General features: G+C 36.6%; 1 pseudogene; it reads right to left on the bottom strand.

The window, feature by feature from the left end:
• Positions 1-215: 215 nt before the first annotated feature.
• LOC121316542 lies at positions 216-10652 on the bottom strand (annotated as a pseudogene).
• Between the last annotated feature and the right edge of the window lie 6022 nt (positions 10653-16674).

The following is a 16674-nucleotide window of genomic DNA, read 5'->3' as shown; positions in this document are numbered from 1 at the left end:
AAATACTGTAACTTACTTGCTTTTTATTCAATCTGAATGTGCTCGGTGTCTGGCCAGTAGGGTTCACAGTTGTGATGAGCAGAAGCAATCCTTGCTGGTTTCCCATCCCCAACCCTGGATGCAAACTGGCGCTGTCCTAGCGGCAGTGATTTAACAGGGTGAGCCACACAGGGATCTCCTGCATTTTTTCTTTTTAAATGTCAATGACTATGGTGTCACCTTTCTACATTTGACGTCTGATCTGGAAACTCAGTATCCGCAGAGCTCTCTTTGCTGTTGGTGGCCCTACAGGATGAGAATTGTGGGGGTTCTTCTGAGGACATGGGCAGGGTCGCTGACCAATCCCAGCAGGCTGCTGGAGGCCAGCTACATGCTCCTCAGTGATAAGGACAGACACAAGTGCCCTCAGTTGCTTCATCCACCCGAGACCAGGGCTTTGAAGGCGCCTGTATTTGACACAGGAACAAACTGTGCCATTTCTGTCTCAGGTGGAAAACTAGCTTGGCAGTCTGCAGAATGACAGAGAGGGAGCACAGGCCTGATTATATCAGTACTGATTTCAACAGAGGAAGCTCTGTTTTCAATGTAGAATATTCTATGTTATTTAGCCAGACAACCAACATTTCAAGTTTAAAGCCCATCTGCTCCAATGGCATGAATAGAATAAAAAATAAATGGTACTGTAGATGTACAAACTGTAAGGTAACGTACTGCTGTTTGGGCAGCTAATAACTGGAGCTATGTTTGCCTTTTCTCAACAAGATATTAAATCAGATCAGGAGTTGTGAGTTAGGTTTAGTGCCAAGGTACTGCGAGTAAACCACAGCTCCTCTGCCTACAATTACTTTGTGCTGAGATTATGAAATCTGTATGGTTACCTCTCGCTCCAATTTGAAATTCAGCCATTCGTCTATCTTTAGAGTGGCCATGTTAGCAGTTTATCGGTTTTCCATCTCACTGTCACTGCTGTCATTCACACCATCTACTGTAGGACATTATGACAAATTTTATTTAACCTTGTATTATACATCTTAAATAATTCAAATGAACACTAGTATGGCTGAGTGCAGGTACTTAAAAGTTCTGAACTGAAACTGGACAGTCACATTTATAATACCAATGAATGCAGACTTGTACTTTTGGCTATTTTAAATAAACAATTGTGTCTTAAGAACTGTCAATGCGACTTCAGAAAAGAAGTAAAGAATACACTTTCTGTCACTGTTTATTGGCTAGGGAGTTTTAATGATTTTAGGTATGGGACTGGCAAATACAGTCAGCATTTTTGCCATAAGACATGCACGGATATTTTCATCAGGATCTTCATTCATTCATCATAAAAATGTATTATATATTTTAGTAATGAGCAATGTTTTTCCAGGTCAGGAACCATTTAAGATTTAAAAAAAAAAAAATCAATAGATAGTTCTCAATAGTTTTTAAGCCATATGTGGTAAAAAGACACAATGTTTGGGTTGGGCTACATTGTTTTTTCTTTTTTGTTTACATTGAAAAGTAGACATACTTTACAGTAGGTGAAAGGTCTGACATTCAATATTGCACCTTAAAATGCCATTTAGTGTTGACTTAGTGTTAACTCGGCACCTCACTTAAGGTGCCGAGTTAACCACGGGTGCACATGAGCCATGGCGTTAACACTAGAAGCCCAGCGGAGGTCAGTTTGGCAGTTTTTGGTTTTAAAATGTAATTTTCTCCAGTCATGTAACATGTATGGGTCTGTATGTTCAAGTACCTTTCTGTCCATATGTAGTGTGCAGAAATAAAGGAGATTTATTACATTATACCTAAAAGCCCCGGGATGGCCACAAAGAAAACAATCGTACTTTCATTATACAGAACGGTATTCTACTTTATTATTTTTGTTTACCAGTCCATAATATGTTTAGCTGTAATTACATTAGTTTCTACTCTCAGTGAATGACTGACAGTCTTATTGTTTTTCAATCCGCCTTTCGAAAGGCTAACGCCTGCTTGCCAGTTGCGCTGCTTTGGTCAGTCAATTAGCATTTGACTAGTGAAAATAAATACCAGAGACCGTGAAGTTTTGCAACGCAACAAAATATGAAGTTGATGTTTTGGATCAGATTGCATGGAAGTATTCCATGAAAGCTGGCTCCCGACGGTGGCCTGTTCAAGTGTTTTACAATGTATTGGACCTAGCAGCCATCAACTCCTGGGTAATTTACAAAGAATGCACAGAGAAGAATTTACCAAGGAGAGAATATATTTTAGTTAGCACAGGAAGTTCGCAAGAAGCATTTGGAACAGACGGAGACTGTCAAGCGTGTACCCACAGCTGAAACTGGCAACCCCGCTGAGAGCTGCAAGAGATGCCAATGCCAGGTTGGCAAGTGCAATAAAAATAAATCTTTGGACAGCTGTGCCCTGTGCAGAAAGGCTGTGTGGAGAAGTGCATTATCTGTATTGATTGTGAACAATCTTAGACTCAAGGTAAAGGAATACCCTTTTGTCAAAAACAAAAGAAAAAGAAATTGGACCTTTTTTTTATAACTGTACGCTTCTGTAAAATGTTTTCTTCCAAGTTTAGTTGCTTTTGTTCATCTGATAATAAACCAATTGTTGTTGAAGTGTTCAAAATGTATTGCTATCATTTCAGTTTTATAAATATGTATGTTGTAAACAGATGTTTGTTCAGATGTTTATTTTTTTACATTTTCTTGTTTTGATTTGCAAAATAAATGTTCATATATATATATATATATATATATATATATATATATATATATATATATATATATATATATTACACACACACAACAAACACACACAGTGTTCTCATCAAGAATTTTTCACATATATAATATGCTTCGGTTGTTCAGATGTTTATGTGATGTGCTCAATAAAAATTAATTTTAAAAAAATTACATCCGATTGTTTCTCTTTTCGTTACACTATTTACAGTGTTTTGAATACAGCTGTCAGAAAGACTGCTTCGGAGGTTCTGGGTATGAGTATACCTCCGGTCCTTCTAGTGTTAACATGCATACAAGTAACAGAACTCACAAGATTACACTATTACAGTATTTACAAGTGTATTTAGTTAAATGTCCTCATGAAAACGGTTGAAAGAATTGCAGTGAATGAATCAATTATAGTACACCAGTACTGTACAAACAACTGGTATAGATCGATTGAAATAAGAATTAATAAACTACAGCGTTATTTTTACAAAAACAATCCATGCACAAACTGCTGACTATACTTTTAGTTATTGGCTTGCACTGTTTAATTTGACAGCTTAAATAGCAAAAGTTAACAAATATACATTATACAGAATTAACTCTGAACAAAAACAATAATAAACTTACAGTTTCACACAGAACTCAAACATTGTCAATTGTTTTGCATGCAAAAGCAGGAGCTTTGAAAGTTCTGCTGACAAACTTGTTATTCCGAATAACCTGAGCTTTAAAACTAATTGAACGAGAACTAATTTAATGCTTCTCACTCATTGTGAACTAATACTGTCAGAGGTCATGTGAAACGACTGTGTCAAGTTATCCATTAGTCTTTTTAATAGTTTTTATCCCTTCAGTACCAGCAATACGTATCGAGTTACAAGTAAAACGCAGTATCGAATTAAGAGACAGGATGCATGTATTTTATATGGTGAAAATCCAGGACCAAGACTGTCTGTCGAATTAAACGAAGGTGTCGAGTTATCCTCCAGTCAAGTTAACCAAGGTTGACTATATATACCAATACAATATTGTATTGCACTAGCAATCATAAATACCTCTTTGTATTGAAGGATCCTGTAAAGCAGTGCTTCCGACCCGCCTAAGATAGCCACTGTAAATGGAGTCACTACAGAACAGCATCTAATGCTGGCAATTCTGTGGGCTCTAGTCATTTCATCATAAATAAGCCAGACTGTTGGCAGTGACTGGACAGCTGCAGCTTGTCCATTTGCTTGAGGAATCTGAAAGTTTGTAAAATATAATTAAAACTAAAAGGTGGAACTTTCTAAGTATAATAGCTTGCATTTCAAATTGTATTCAGTATTTGGCAAATACATTATAAACTTATCTTTCCATAATTGAACTGTAATATAGCAATGCATACTGACATTAACTGTTTATTTATTTTATGGAACTGCATATATACAGATTTTAGGAATATGTACATATTTTTTTCCCCCAATCTCTGTAGAATATGGGTTCACACACACACACATACACACACACACACACACACACACACACACACACACTTTCCCATTAGAAATATGCTGTGCTGCAGAATTCATTAAATCATTTGTAATAAAACAGCTCCACCTTGAGGAATAGAAAAGAGAGAGCCAAAAGATATCACCAACTTTATTATACAGTGGCTGGCTTAGAAAAGAGTTAGGATGAAATCTGACTTTCTTCTCCTTTGATCCCATCAGCATGGCATTTTCCCTGTCAACATGGATGAGGTTGGGAGACACCCCAGCCACCAGGGCAGCTTTTACAACTGCCCAGTTCTCAGAGTTAAGGTTCACATCTCGGATGTCGCCTCCCCCTCTTGCCCGAACAAAACCTACAGAAAATATATAACAAAAAATGTTGTTGTTTATAAAAATTAAAAATTAAAACAAAAAAAACAAAAACAAAGAGAAGGCTTTCTAAAATACAACAGATGACAATATATTTTATTAGATTTTCAATTATTATTGTTACACATCTTTCCAAACTACACTTGTACTGTGGATAACCATGTTTCTGGTCGAATGTGCTTTGCACAGTAAAGCTTGTATTAAAACATGATTGGAACAAGAGTGCAATATTTTTGTCTGTTCATTTCATTTTTCAAGAGGCAGTGGATTTATAAAAATCTATAAGCTTGTGTTACAGAGATGCTTAAATAAAGAACCTTGCTTGCCATGGCAGGGCTGAGACCCTGCACACATGGAATAAGTGTGTATGTATTTTTTTTTCCTTGTTTGTTTTTAGTAAATAGTTAAATTTGAAAAGAAGCCAGAAGCTCTGTGGAGAATTGCTTGCCAGCTGTGAGTTGAAAGAGAATGGCAGCCAGGGATTGGAACCGAAAGGAACCGCTAACATGCCTTCAGGCTGATTAGCCAGACCATGACGCTCTTGTTACGGAGACGGCTTTGTTTAAATCAGCTAGGACCACTGGTACTACAAAAGACTTGGGTTGCTCTTACAGGAAACAATAGGATTTAGTTTAGGGGATTTTGATCCTGCAAAAGCATACAGACGGTATATAAAACTTCCCTTTCAGTGGGAGCTGTGCTAAGCCGCTTATTGGCAAACTTCTCTTTTGTAGCTGAATTTTGCTGGCTTACCCTGCACTAGGAATACCACTGCTGTGGTGGTCACCCACAAATGCAACCTAACTTGCGTAATCTGTAAATAACGAAATAAATCTTAGACGTGTGTGTAGCGTAACAACTACGACCTCCTGTGTCTTCTGCTGTTAAAATCAATTGAATACGTCTGCAGATGACTTACAAATCCACTTAAGCAACTGTGGACATATAAATGCAGTAAAAAGTATTGAAGTTTAATTTGCTTAATTTGTTTAACTAATGTTAGTGCTTCCTCGCTGTAAGTCAGCTCTTTAAACTACAATCAGTTAAAAGTTTTTACTTGCCTCCTATTGCATTTCACTAGCAATAAACATTTCACGATAAACTATGACTCCTCACTGCAATGTAATAAAGGGATTATCACTGTAGTCCAAAAACTTTACTTCAATATAGGAAATAAGCATCAAGTACATGTTCTACTCACCTATCGCTCTGAGTTGTCCAAGAAGCTGTGTCCTCATCCCTATGACAATCTCCATGGTAGCTTGGGACAAAAAGTTCTTCTCACAGAATACTTTCCCAGCCATCACTGCAAGCTTTCTGCCATGTCTAATAATCAGAAACAATTCAATGAATGCAATTAAAAAATGTCAGGACTTAGGTTTCAGCTGAGGGCCTAAGACCAAACAGAAATTAAGCCAAACCAACACACCAAAAGTCAAATAATAAAATGATCAAGAAAAATACTAGAGTAGCTCATTATAACAAGACAAGTCAGAGTCAGAGCTGTAATTAAAGGTCACACAGTAACTGGAAAGCTCGAAGGAGAGCCATATGGTCACTGAACGTCCCTGCAGTGAAACACTTCCTGCATAGCATTGCTGCCCTCTTCTGTGCAGCCTGTACCAGCAGAACAAAGGGATCTCTGCAGGCCAGCGTGCAGGCTATCGTGAGAATACGATCAAGGAACTTGAGGACCACAGCACACAGCACCATCTTTCCAAAGTGCAGTTCGACTTGGGAAATCAGCTAGGTGGTATCCGAGTTCCGTCAAGTCTTCCCAGGGGTCCATGGCATCAATTGTCTAGATAGCGAGAACAGAATTTGAATGACACTTTTACAGTGAGATAGTAAAAGGAATCTGCTTACCCTGTGCGCTGTGAAAACCGCAAAGGTACCTTGAGCATCTGCACAGCGTTCCTGACAATCAGAGCCGGTGGTGGCTCAGGAGCTTTGGCAAGGAAATCGGCTATTGGACAGGTGATGGGAGCCACCAGTTTAGTGTGCAGACACAGTTCCTGTGAAAGTACAGTTAATGGAAATATGCATCATGCAAAAGGAGTATTAGCAACAGTTCTCTTTTATGTGCTTTCTCACTTTTTATCAAAACGGTACATTTGTACCCTTTATTTTACCCACTTTCAATCCGACACTTGCAATACTCCCTTTAGTAAACAAACTGTAAGTCACTTTAATAATCAAACTGTAACAGATATATTATAGCAGATATGCCAACAAGAAAACTTCAACTATTTAGCCTACCCAATCAAACAGCGTTTTTATCAGACAGACAAAAAGAGTAAATGAGGAACTTACAAAATTCTATATATACTTTACAAATATTTCCAGTGACAAGATGAGAAGCAATTTCTTGTGTTTCTTTTATAAATTATTCTTTTTTTTAGTACACTTGAAATCAGAAACAACATATAAATTAATTTTGTCATTTTGCTTGCAAGAGATTAGGAGGTACAGGAATGAAAATCCTAAACAAACCAGCTAAAGAATTTGAAAACAAGAGAATTCCAGATTCTTATCTTCTACCATAAGACACACAATTGTTTTATGATGTAAAAAAAAGGTTTTAAAAAAATAAGGTAAAGAAAGGCAAGAACATCTACCTGGAGAGGCATCCTGAGAAGCTCCGGAACCTGGAACTCCAACATGTTTTTGAATCGTAATCTGCTGAACAGGTGGAAACATACACCTGGTCTACAGCAACCGGCTCTGGAAGAAACAAAGAAAACATGTATAGTATACAGAGTAAACAGGAAAATTACTAAAATGACTGCTATTCATGCCCTATTCAGGTTGGATTCAATCAACACAGGATATCTAAGTGTGGAATTCACAAGGTCTTGTGCTGTGATAAAAGCAGGGGGAGCTGTGTGAAGCTCCAGAAGAGAAAGCGATGCCTTCTTTGTATTGGATTATATTTCTCAGCGGGTTGTCCGTTAGGCAGAGGATGTTTTATGCAGTGAACTTTAGTCTAGTCTCGAATTGCTTTAAATACTATTTCATATACTTTTTGGAGAGGAAATCTACACATTGGCACTGGGTACAACAACAATCAACAGAATCAAATTCCTATAATTTCAAAATGCTCTCACCTGCTTTCCAGTCGTATCTGGTAGCTAATTGTCTGGCCAATTTTTTCCCCTCTCTCTGCAGGTACTCGTTCAGCCATAGCAATGGCTGCTAGCCTCCTTGGCTGAGTACAGAATATACAGCATGGATTTCCATTCATATAAGAATCATCAAGGAGAAACTGATGTACCTGGAACATAACAAACCAAAGAAATTACCCATCCACATACCCTGCAGTGTCTCAAAGGACAAAGCCATTATAATTTAGAATCACATTTCCTGGCATCTTGTACTTTTATATGAACAAATAGATAATTTAAAAGGACTGTGAAGAACAGGTAGAAAAGAGACAAAGGAATTAATTTTCAAAAGTTGGTGCTATGAGGATTTTGAGTATATTTATTCACTTTATCAGAAAAAATCTGCTTTGCCTTTGTATTTTAGCCTAAATGTTTGCTATGTTGTTTCAGTAAATATGCACACATTTTCTTTTGTTTCAGAGCTATTTCAACAGTTATTTAGTCAACATAAGTTACCAAGTTTAATAAATGTATTCAGAGTATGAACACACCTGTGTAGTCTTTCCAGATCCAGTTTCACCAACTACTAACACCACTCTGTTTTCTTTTATAATCTTTACAATTTCCTCTCGTCTTTCATAGACTGGCAGTGTGCGCCTGAAAGAATCCAAATCCAACTCCCCTCTCCTCGGAGGAACCTGGGGGATCCCGCTGTTGAGGCGTCCGCTTGTCCTGTTCTAATCTCTGATGCTTTCTAAACACATGACAAGAAGTTACTATTATGATGCAATTACATGATTAGCACTATATGGTTTCTTTAAATGGCTTTTGATTATTTTTATTACATTTTTAGCAGTCTGAACTTCCAAGCTTCTCCTATAAACATAATTAACCACAACATATAGAGCTTATAATCACAGGGACATCTAATCAAGCTCCTAGTGAAATTTGGAACTGCTGTGCAACGGGAGCTTTATATTCCTCCCTGAATAACATTAGCATCTTAATACATGTTAAAATCATATCCATCAGAAATTATATATTTTGTATAGGTTATAACTCTTAACAGGACAAATACAAATGAATATTTCCAAATTTAGTGTATTTGATATCAGAGATAATCACAATGTAAGGTTATAAAACACTCATTTACTGTGTACAGCACGCAATTAGAAAGAAAACAAACATGCTTACCAGCCCCAGTGAGCTTCCTCATTCAGTTTTAGGCAGAAGATCAGTCCGTTCTTTGTTAGCGACTGGAAATCTCTGAAGCAAACTTCGCATTGCATGTGTAGTGTTGTGGGAAAGGCTGAAGTTCATTACAGACTGTGCTGCCTCAGAGTCATCCTTCTTCTTTATTGTAAGAAACCTAGCTGTCCCCTTTCTAGAACAGCACTAATAGTACTTATTTGTCAGAATATTATGACTGTTTTATGTAAGTACTATCATTTGTTTTACACTAACAAGATATCTGCAATCTATATTTGATAAAAACACAAAAAAAAAACCTCACCCTCTACTTTTGGAAATCAGGCCCACAGACTGTGCAAGACGATGAATAAATGCCCTTTCAGTGCTGGTCAAGGAAGATGGGAATTCCATTTCTATGACACCAAAAAAAAATAAAAAATACAGTGAGGTGAGGTGTAACTACAATGAAATGCAATGCATAACATTTTAAATAAGCATTTCATGGCTATTCATTTTGGGATCAAATGTATACACTAAGACAGTATAATTCGAGAAGGAATCATTCTTGGAAATAATAACTCCTTCAAAAGCAAGTCACTTTAATGTTTTACTGTGTGCCAGACATCCAAGGACTTCTGGTTCCATGTTCCAACAACAGGCTGCTCAAAGCTTTTACCTTTTTGATCACTGTATCGAAATCTGTCCAGCGCAATGTTCACAGCTATCTTAACTTCTTCATCGATCCAGATATCCTTCAGCCCTCGAGCTCTTGAAGAACCAGACTGGCTAGACTTCGGCTTGGCCTCGGAGACATGCTACTTGGTCGTGACATTTTCTGTTTAAAAGAGCAAAGTTTCTTACATTACAGAAAACACAAACTGTTGTGGTTCATGCATCTTATACAACAATAGAGCTTTTTTAAGCCCCACCCCACATACCTTATGCAAAAGTCTGTGCAGATTGGTCCCTGCACAGGGCTTCATTTTGATGTCTGAAATATGCCTTAAGGCCTCATAAGCATAATTTTATGTTTTCTGTGCATTTCGCCCCAGTTGTTCATATGAATACCCATGTCCATATGCCCTGGTCTTGGTCTGTCACCATTTTACAGATGTCAAAGAATGGATAGCATTTACTTGGGGTAAATGTGCATTGTATTGTCAAAATGCATGCTTGTGTTCTTTCACCTTCATGACCAAAAAAAAAAGAAATGTGACCGATGCATGTGGGGGTATTTTCAAAGGGATATTTAGGTGTTATTGCTTACAAGCTAAATAAGTTACATTTCAAGAAACAAGATTACAAATGTCAAGTTTCAAAGCTTAATTAAAAATCTTAACCATGATATGAAATGGGATGCAATTAGCTGGTCTCAGCTCAGTTTTGACGTGAAGCCCACCACTGAACCTGAAGTCCTGCAGTAAAAGTGTAGCTGTAGATGACATTTTAAATGATCACAGCTAGTTCTCAATGTGTCACAGTGCAGAAAAACCAATTGACTTTTTAAACTGAAAGCAAAATAAACCATAAACAAGTCACTTGACAAAAACAACAATCTCTTGTAGTTCCACATCCCTAAGAAAGGTGAGCTATCACAGTACTAACACTTCATTGGGTTCACATTATTTTGATGCAAAAAATCTGTATATTTTGTATGGATAATACAAGTAGCTGTAATATTTGAACATCACGTGTCTAGGGTGTATTACCACTCTATGTCCTGTGATTTTTGTTTGGTGAAATGTTATGTATTTATATATTTTTTATAGTTCAAGCAGTACGACGTTAATAATATTTTACGCACTGTACATTGACATAATTCCAACACAATTAACAGAAAGCGAATACTAAACGAAGTAGAAATAAAAAGCCACTATAAACATGTTCGTGTAAAATATATTTTACGTTAAATCAAAAGTTTAGTGCTATAAAAAAAAGAACAAATACTGCAACCCCGAATCCTTACTCAGCTGCTGTGTACTGCAGTAAGTCCATGACATTCTGGAAAATGGGATTTCGTGTTAATATAACCAATTACAAATACATTTTCTAATATTGAATTTTATGTGAATAAGGTAGAATTAACCTTTCAGTTTCTCAATCAGCCGCTTCAGTATGTTGCCGGTAGTGTTTCTCTTCGGTTTCAAACCCAGGACACTGCTGTGGCGTCATATCCCAGACTCCCGCCTCCTCGTTTCACAGCGACTACAGTAAGGTTGTATCTGAATAGAGCAATCATCTTAGCGACCCATTTTATTTTTATTTATTTATTTATTTATTTATTTGCTTGATGTTCCTATATCCTTTTTTTCCTATATTTAAATAGTTCACGGACTGAGAAAGCTTGTTTGCCTGCAGCTGAAACTACCTCAGGTAATAAAGTAAACAAACTGGTCAGCCATCCATGTCTGGTTTTGAAGCAGGGTGCACAGAATACTAAACTATAAAATAATGTAGTAAAGATTTACCAAGGAACACCTCTCTTTTCAATTTATTTTTATTTTTATTTAATGTGCCCAATTACTTTACGCCTCATTTTCTTCCCAATTTGGATTGTCATTGAGTTACTGGCCTCTGGGGGACAAAGGCCAACCCTGCAGGTGTCCGCTCTGAGCACACTGGGCTCCTGGCCAGTAGCGTTTGCTGTGACACAGTCCCTGCTGATTATTGCCTCGCTTACCGACTGAGAGATGACTCTAATTAATGACACCTGTTCTTAAACCACTGCTTGCTGATGGAAGTCTGTACATAATAATAAAAATAATGTAATTATAGCAATTAAAAAATGGGTGGCCAATAACGGACCGTCTTTCGTTATTGCTGTTGTGGTCCACCATCAGACGGTAGCTTTCAGTGACAAGGCTGTAGAGACTTGTCTTGGCAACTTGACTTGTCACCCATTAATTACAGTAAATATAATAATTGTATCTACTGTATGTTGAGATACATATTAGTAAATGCTTTCTGCTAGAGACTGACACCCAGCCAAAAAGACTGGGAAACTGCTGCCTCATTAGGTTAGTTCATGCTGACTTAGATAACTCATTATCAAGATGTTGATTATTTATCTAAACACTGACGGAACTAGCAACTCTTTAACATTATACCAGTTCATCTGGGATTTCCCCCAAGGTCCTTTGACTGGTAAGTTCGGTAACTTAATTGTTAATTGTGTTACATGACCTGTGCATCATATAAACTTGCATCAGTTCACTTTTAAATAATATTCTATTCAGTGTATTCATCAACCACATATCAGCATACACAGTACATTGCACATCATGAGATATATATGAGTTTAATTGTAATCTATCTTAATTGCATTAATTAAAACTGCACTCCCAGTAATAAGGTAATGTTATGTATGGTTCATTAAGTTTATGATTTACACTTGACCAGTAAGATGATAACCTGTACATGTTCAGAGATGAAAGTCACTCATAAATGTGGCCTAAAAGGTCAATGGCAAGGTCTTCATGGCTATAGAATTTAAAGTTACTGCAGTTTAACATTGCTATACAGTGCAAGCTTTAGAAGACTAAAGGAGATGCTTGAATCATCAATCTTCTGAGACACATAACCCATTGCGCTACTGGTACATAATGTTGAGTGCAGTCATTGAAAACTACAGGGGAGCCACCAGAGGGAGCCCATCACAGTGGCATTATGAATATTTTAAGGATGAAATATATTGTAATTACAAAAGGTATAAGGGCTAGTCTGTTACTAGCAGATATTGAAATATTTTATTTATTTATTTATTTACATCTACACTGGGTCAGCACAGAAACACAGAAGGGACTTCTAGCAAGTACAAAACTTTGGTGCCATCCTGGTCAACTACCAGCAGAGCCATCAGCAACTCACTGTCGATTAATTAGACTTGATTCATTCTAATTATCAAGGTGACTTAACTTGTCGCCCTGGATAATAATGTTCCCATGGGGTCCGGTGTAATTACGTTTGCACCATGTCGAGGGCAGGCCTATGTTATTAAATGTTTTCTGCAAGAGAGTCACCTCCTCCCAGCATTACTGTAAGAAACAATGATCCGGAACAGTGAGCCTCTGAGGTCACTGAATGAAGGGGTGTGGTTTTATACAGCTCTTAATTACCTGCTTATATAATTATTTGCACCTTGTCAGAGGAAGTGCAAAGTTTATGGAGTGTCAGCAATTGCCCAAGTGCAAGGCAAAATCCTTACATCTCATTATAATGTTTGTGCCTACTTAGTATTCCAGATCCCCGCCCAATTCCATGCTCTTTTCTTCATTTGAATACATTTCAATATCATTTAAGTGGCTTAATGATGACAAAGTGCTAATTTGATAGCGGGTGCAGAACGCCAGGTGAAATACTTTCTGTACATGCACAGCATTTTTAGTGACCGCTAAAGTCCCAGTTTACTCCCTCCAAACACATTTTTGGCATCAATATAGGTGTTTTACAGCTGCACATCACTTTGCAAGTATCCTTATATCAGTCCCACAGTGTCTTATTTGATAGGGAGTAGGGGTGGGGAGGGTATAAAGCAAATAAACTGCATTACATTCTCCCCAAAGGAAATACAACTTCTTTTGTTTGAATTATTTTATATTGTTTCTTCTTGGTGACACAGGTTGCAGTACAGCAGAAGGATAATCAGTATACAAAAAGCATAGTGGTGTAATATGTTCCAAGTTCAATGGCCAACAAAGGCAAATCATTCAAAAAATGTTACTGTTTTTCATTGCTTTTACAAGGAAATTTGCCTTTGGGTGTTAACCTGACATTTTATTCATCAGTCAAGCTTCATAATGTTACAAAACCCCTTGATGGTATTCATTTTCTTTTGATTCCCAGAAAACCACAGAATATTCGACATGTATTACCATTTGTTGTGTAGCATTCCTTGGTTAATTACATCTGCCTTGAAGTAAATTATTATATGTGCATATTTATTATAAAATCATTATATACACATAAAATGCTTGAGGTCAAAAATATTTTATTTTATGCAAGAGTGAAATTTTAATGTATTCATTTTACATTTTTTTGTACTAGTACTGTAATTGTATTGCAGTATAGCAGCTATAAAATTAGTTTATATGTGTAATAGATAGACTCTAATTAGCTGTATCAGTGTCTTTGGATAATTTTGAAAAGGACAAAAAAGCTGAACTCCATAAATGAAGCCAACGATGAAATGTAGTGTGTATATATATTCTTCTAATGAAGACTCAGAAAAGAGGAATCCAGAGCAGTCAATATCCAGGACTGGTAAAAAGCTGGTACTGGCACAGAATAAGCCATGTGAACACAATGTCAAAATATAAAATAAAATGTCCATAATGACACTGTTGAAGCCCATATCACATGGTTAATTAACTTGAAGTGTTAGCATGACTAAGTGGTATGATGCTGAATGAATGAGTTGAAGGCAGTAACAAAATTCAGCAGTAGCCAGGCCACAGCCAAACCAAGCCACTTTGCCACCCTATAACACTTCCTTGGGCTTTCTTTGGAATCCTATAAAAAGCTTCCAAAATAAACAACAGAATGTTTTACAGAATATAACATAATGTATGTGTCAATAAACCAAATTCTTAAAAGATAATTTAAAAAAACCTATTAGGCATTCCATGATGTAATATTTTGGCCCATTTATTGGAGACCATGTAATACAGCATAAAATGCAAAGGTAAACAAATGACTTAGAATGAAAAACAAATGTAGTTCCTAAATACGTTCCCTCTCATCTAGCTGTTTTTGTATGCAGGCTAGGTCCAGGTCAATCCAGAAAACACAAGAGGGTTCATATTTAACCCATATGATCTACAGAGCAGTATATTGGAGTACATTGATATATTTCAATCAGAAAACAATTGATATTGTGTGATGCATTCTACACCAGTTGAAGAGTGCACACAAAGAAGGGGTAGGCTTTTAATAAAAGTTGCAATGCAACAAAGCTGCCAGACATATTCCAGTTAAAAGTTATTTGCTCTTCAGAGATTCCGTTCCTGCATTTCATTGTTACTGGAGAATCTACATTACTTCAACGTCCAAGCCAGTCACAGCCTCCAGGCTACATCTGACCCATACTTTTCGATCTAAATACAGTAGCTGGTTAGTCCTGCTGTCAATTAAACCCCTTTGAAGTAATTTCAGCAGTCAGAATCAGTTACCTGATCATCTCTTTATGAAGACTAATTCAATATTTTGAGTGCTTTGAACATGTTTTACACCTTGTCCTACATTCATATTAACTGCACTGTAAGCTACACCTCTAATCTACTTACGGCGTAATTCATACAATTGTGTAGCAACTTCAATGGAGTAGTTATTCAGCTGAATAACAAAACCATTTTGATATGCAAACAAATATGACAAGTTTCAGGTAGTAAAATCATTTCATAAGTATCTCCATTGATTAAAAAAAATGAAAAAATTAATAATAAGGCCTACTGGTTTAAGAGCATTGTCATTTATACATCCACAGACAGTGGCGCAAAAGAAGCATGTGCACAGTGGAAAAAACTGCCACTTGTACAGCACGCAGTGTTTAGTTGCGGTTATACTCTGCGTATGGTTTTAATTCATGAAATGTTTGTTCATTTTCATTTATTCCTGAAAACCGTTGCAGCCCCCACCCCGGCTAAGGCTCCAGCACAGAAATAAAGGACTCTTGTTCATTTGTGATGAAACCTGCTAAGGACCTATTTTCGCCCAAGCTATGAATTATAACCTGTAAGCATGAAGGCTGTCTGTCTCTCAGTCTGTACAGTACCATTACTTTTTACACAAACCTGGAGAAGCTCCTATGCAACTGTGAAGAAACTTGATTTGATTGTTAATCAGGATCTGCAAGCATATGGAGGCATCTGTCCTTCTGCCTGCGCAGTGTGTCCAATTTCCATTTTCACATGTGGATGCTGGTAATGATGACTAACAGCTCCCTCAATGTTCATAGTGGTATTTTTTTTATTTTTATTTATTTTTTTTTATTTCATTTTATTTTGTTTCCTCTGGCAATTTTTAGTGGGAAGAACATATAATTACACTAAACAAAAAAATAATGCCCTTTACAAAAGAGTTATTGTAAAATATATTGATTACAATATATGCTACACACAAAATATATTGAAAACTGACATTGGAAAAGATGTGTTCAATTGTAATATATTACTTCTTGTTGTGCATATCTATATACTTATAAATTTATAAGTACATTTATAAATATACCCAAAAATATAATAGCCCTCAACACACACACACCAGACGAACTATGGGTCTTTGAATTAAACATTTTGTGACACAGCATGGGCACACCAGGAATTACTCCACAGGATTGAAAATTTTAAAAAAGGGGATCTACCATCATTTTTTTTTTTCACATACACATTTCATCAACAACAACAACAACAACAAAAAAAAACACTTTCTGATACTAATTATTTTGCTGGGGACTTTTTTGTTTTTAATTAAAAAATGTAATTAGGAACAATTCAACAGAAAAATCACATAGCAGAACATGAAATACTATTTATATACACAATCTAAATATGGAACAGCATAAAGCAGCAGTTGCATTACTGCAAAGTAAATAAACAAATCCATGAGCTGTTTGTATCTACATTATTTAATGTTTAATATTTCTTAGAAGACACCAGATATTTAATGTTTAATATTTCTTACACCAGACTCCGTTATTTTTATTTCCAACACAATGATCCAGATCGTACACCCTAGCTATCCCTCTCGTGGTCAGACAGCGTGCCTGGATTGGAATGTGCGCACGCAGCTGGTAGTGTTGTT

This window comes from Polyodon spathula, chromosome 1 (genome assembly GCF_017654505.1).
Source record: "Polyodon spathula isolate WHYD16114869_AA chromosome 1, ASM1765450v1, whole genome shotgun sequence".
Taxonomy (NCBI): Eukaryota; Metazoa; Chordata; class Actinopteri; order Acipenseriformes; family Polyodontidae; genus Polyodon; species Polyodon spathula.
The sequence above is the reverse complement of the archived record's forward strand: the minus strand, read 5'-3'. Positions and strand labels throughout refer to the sequence as shown.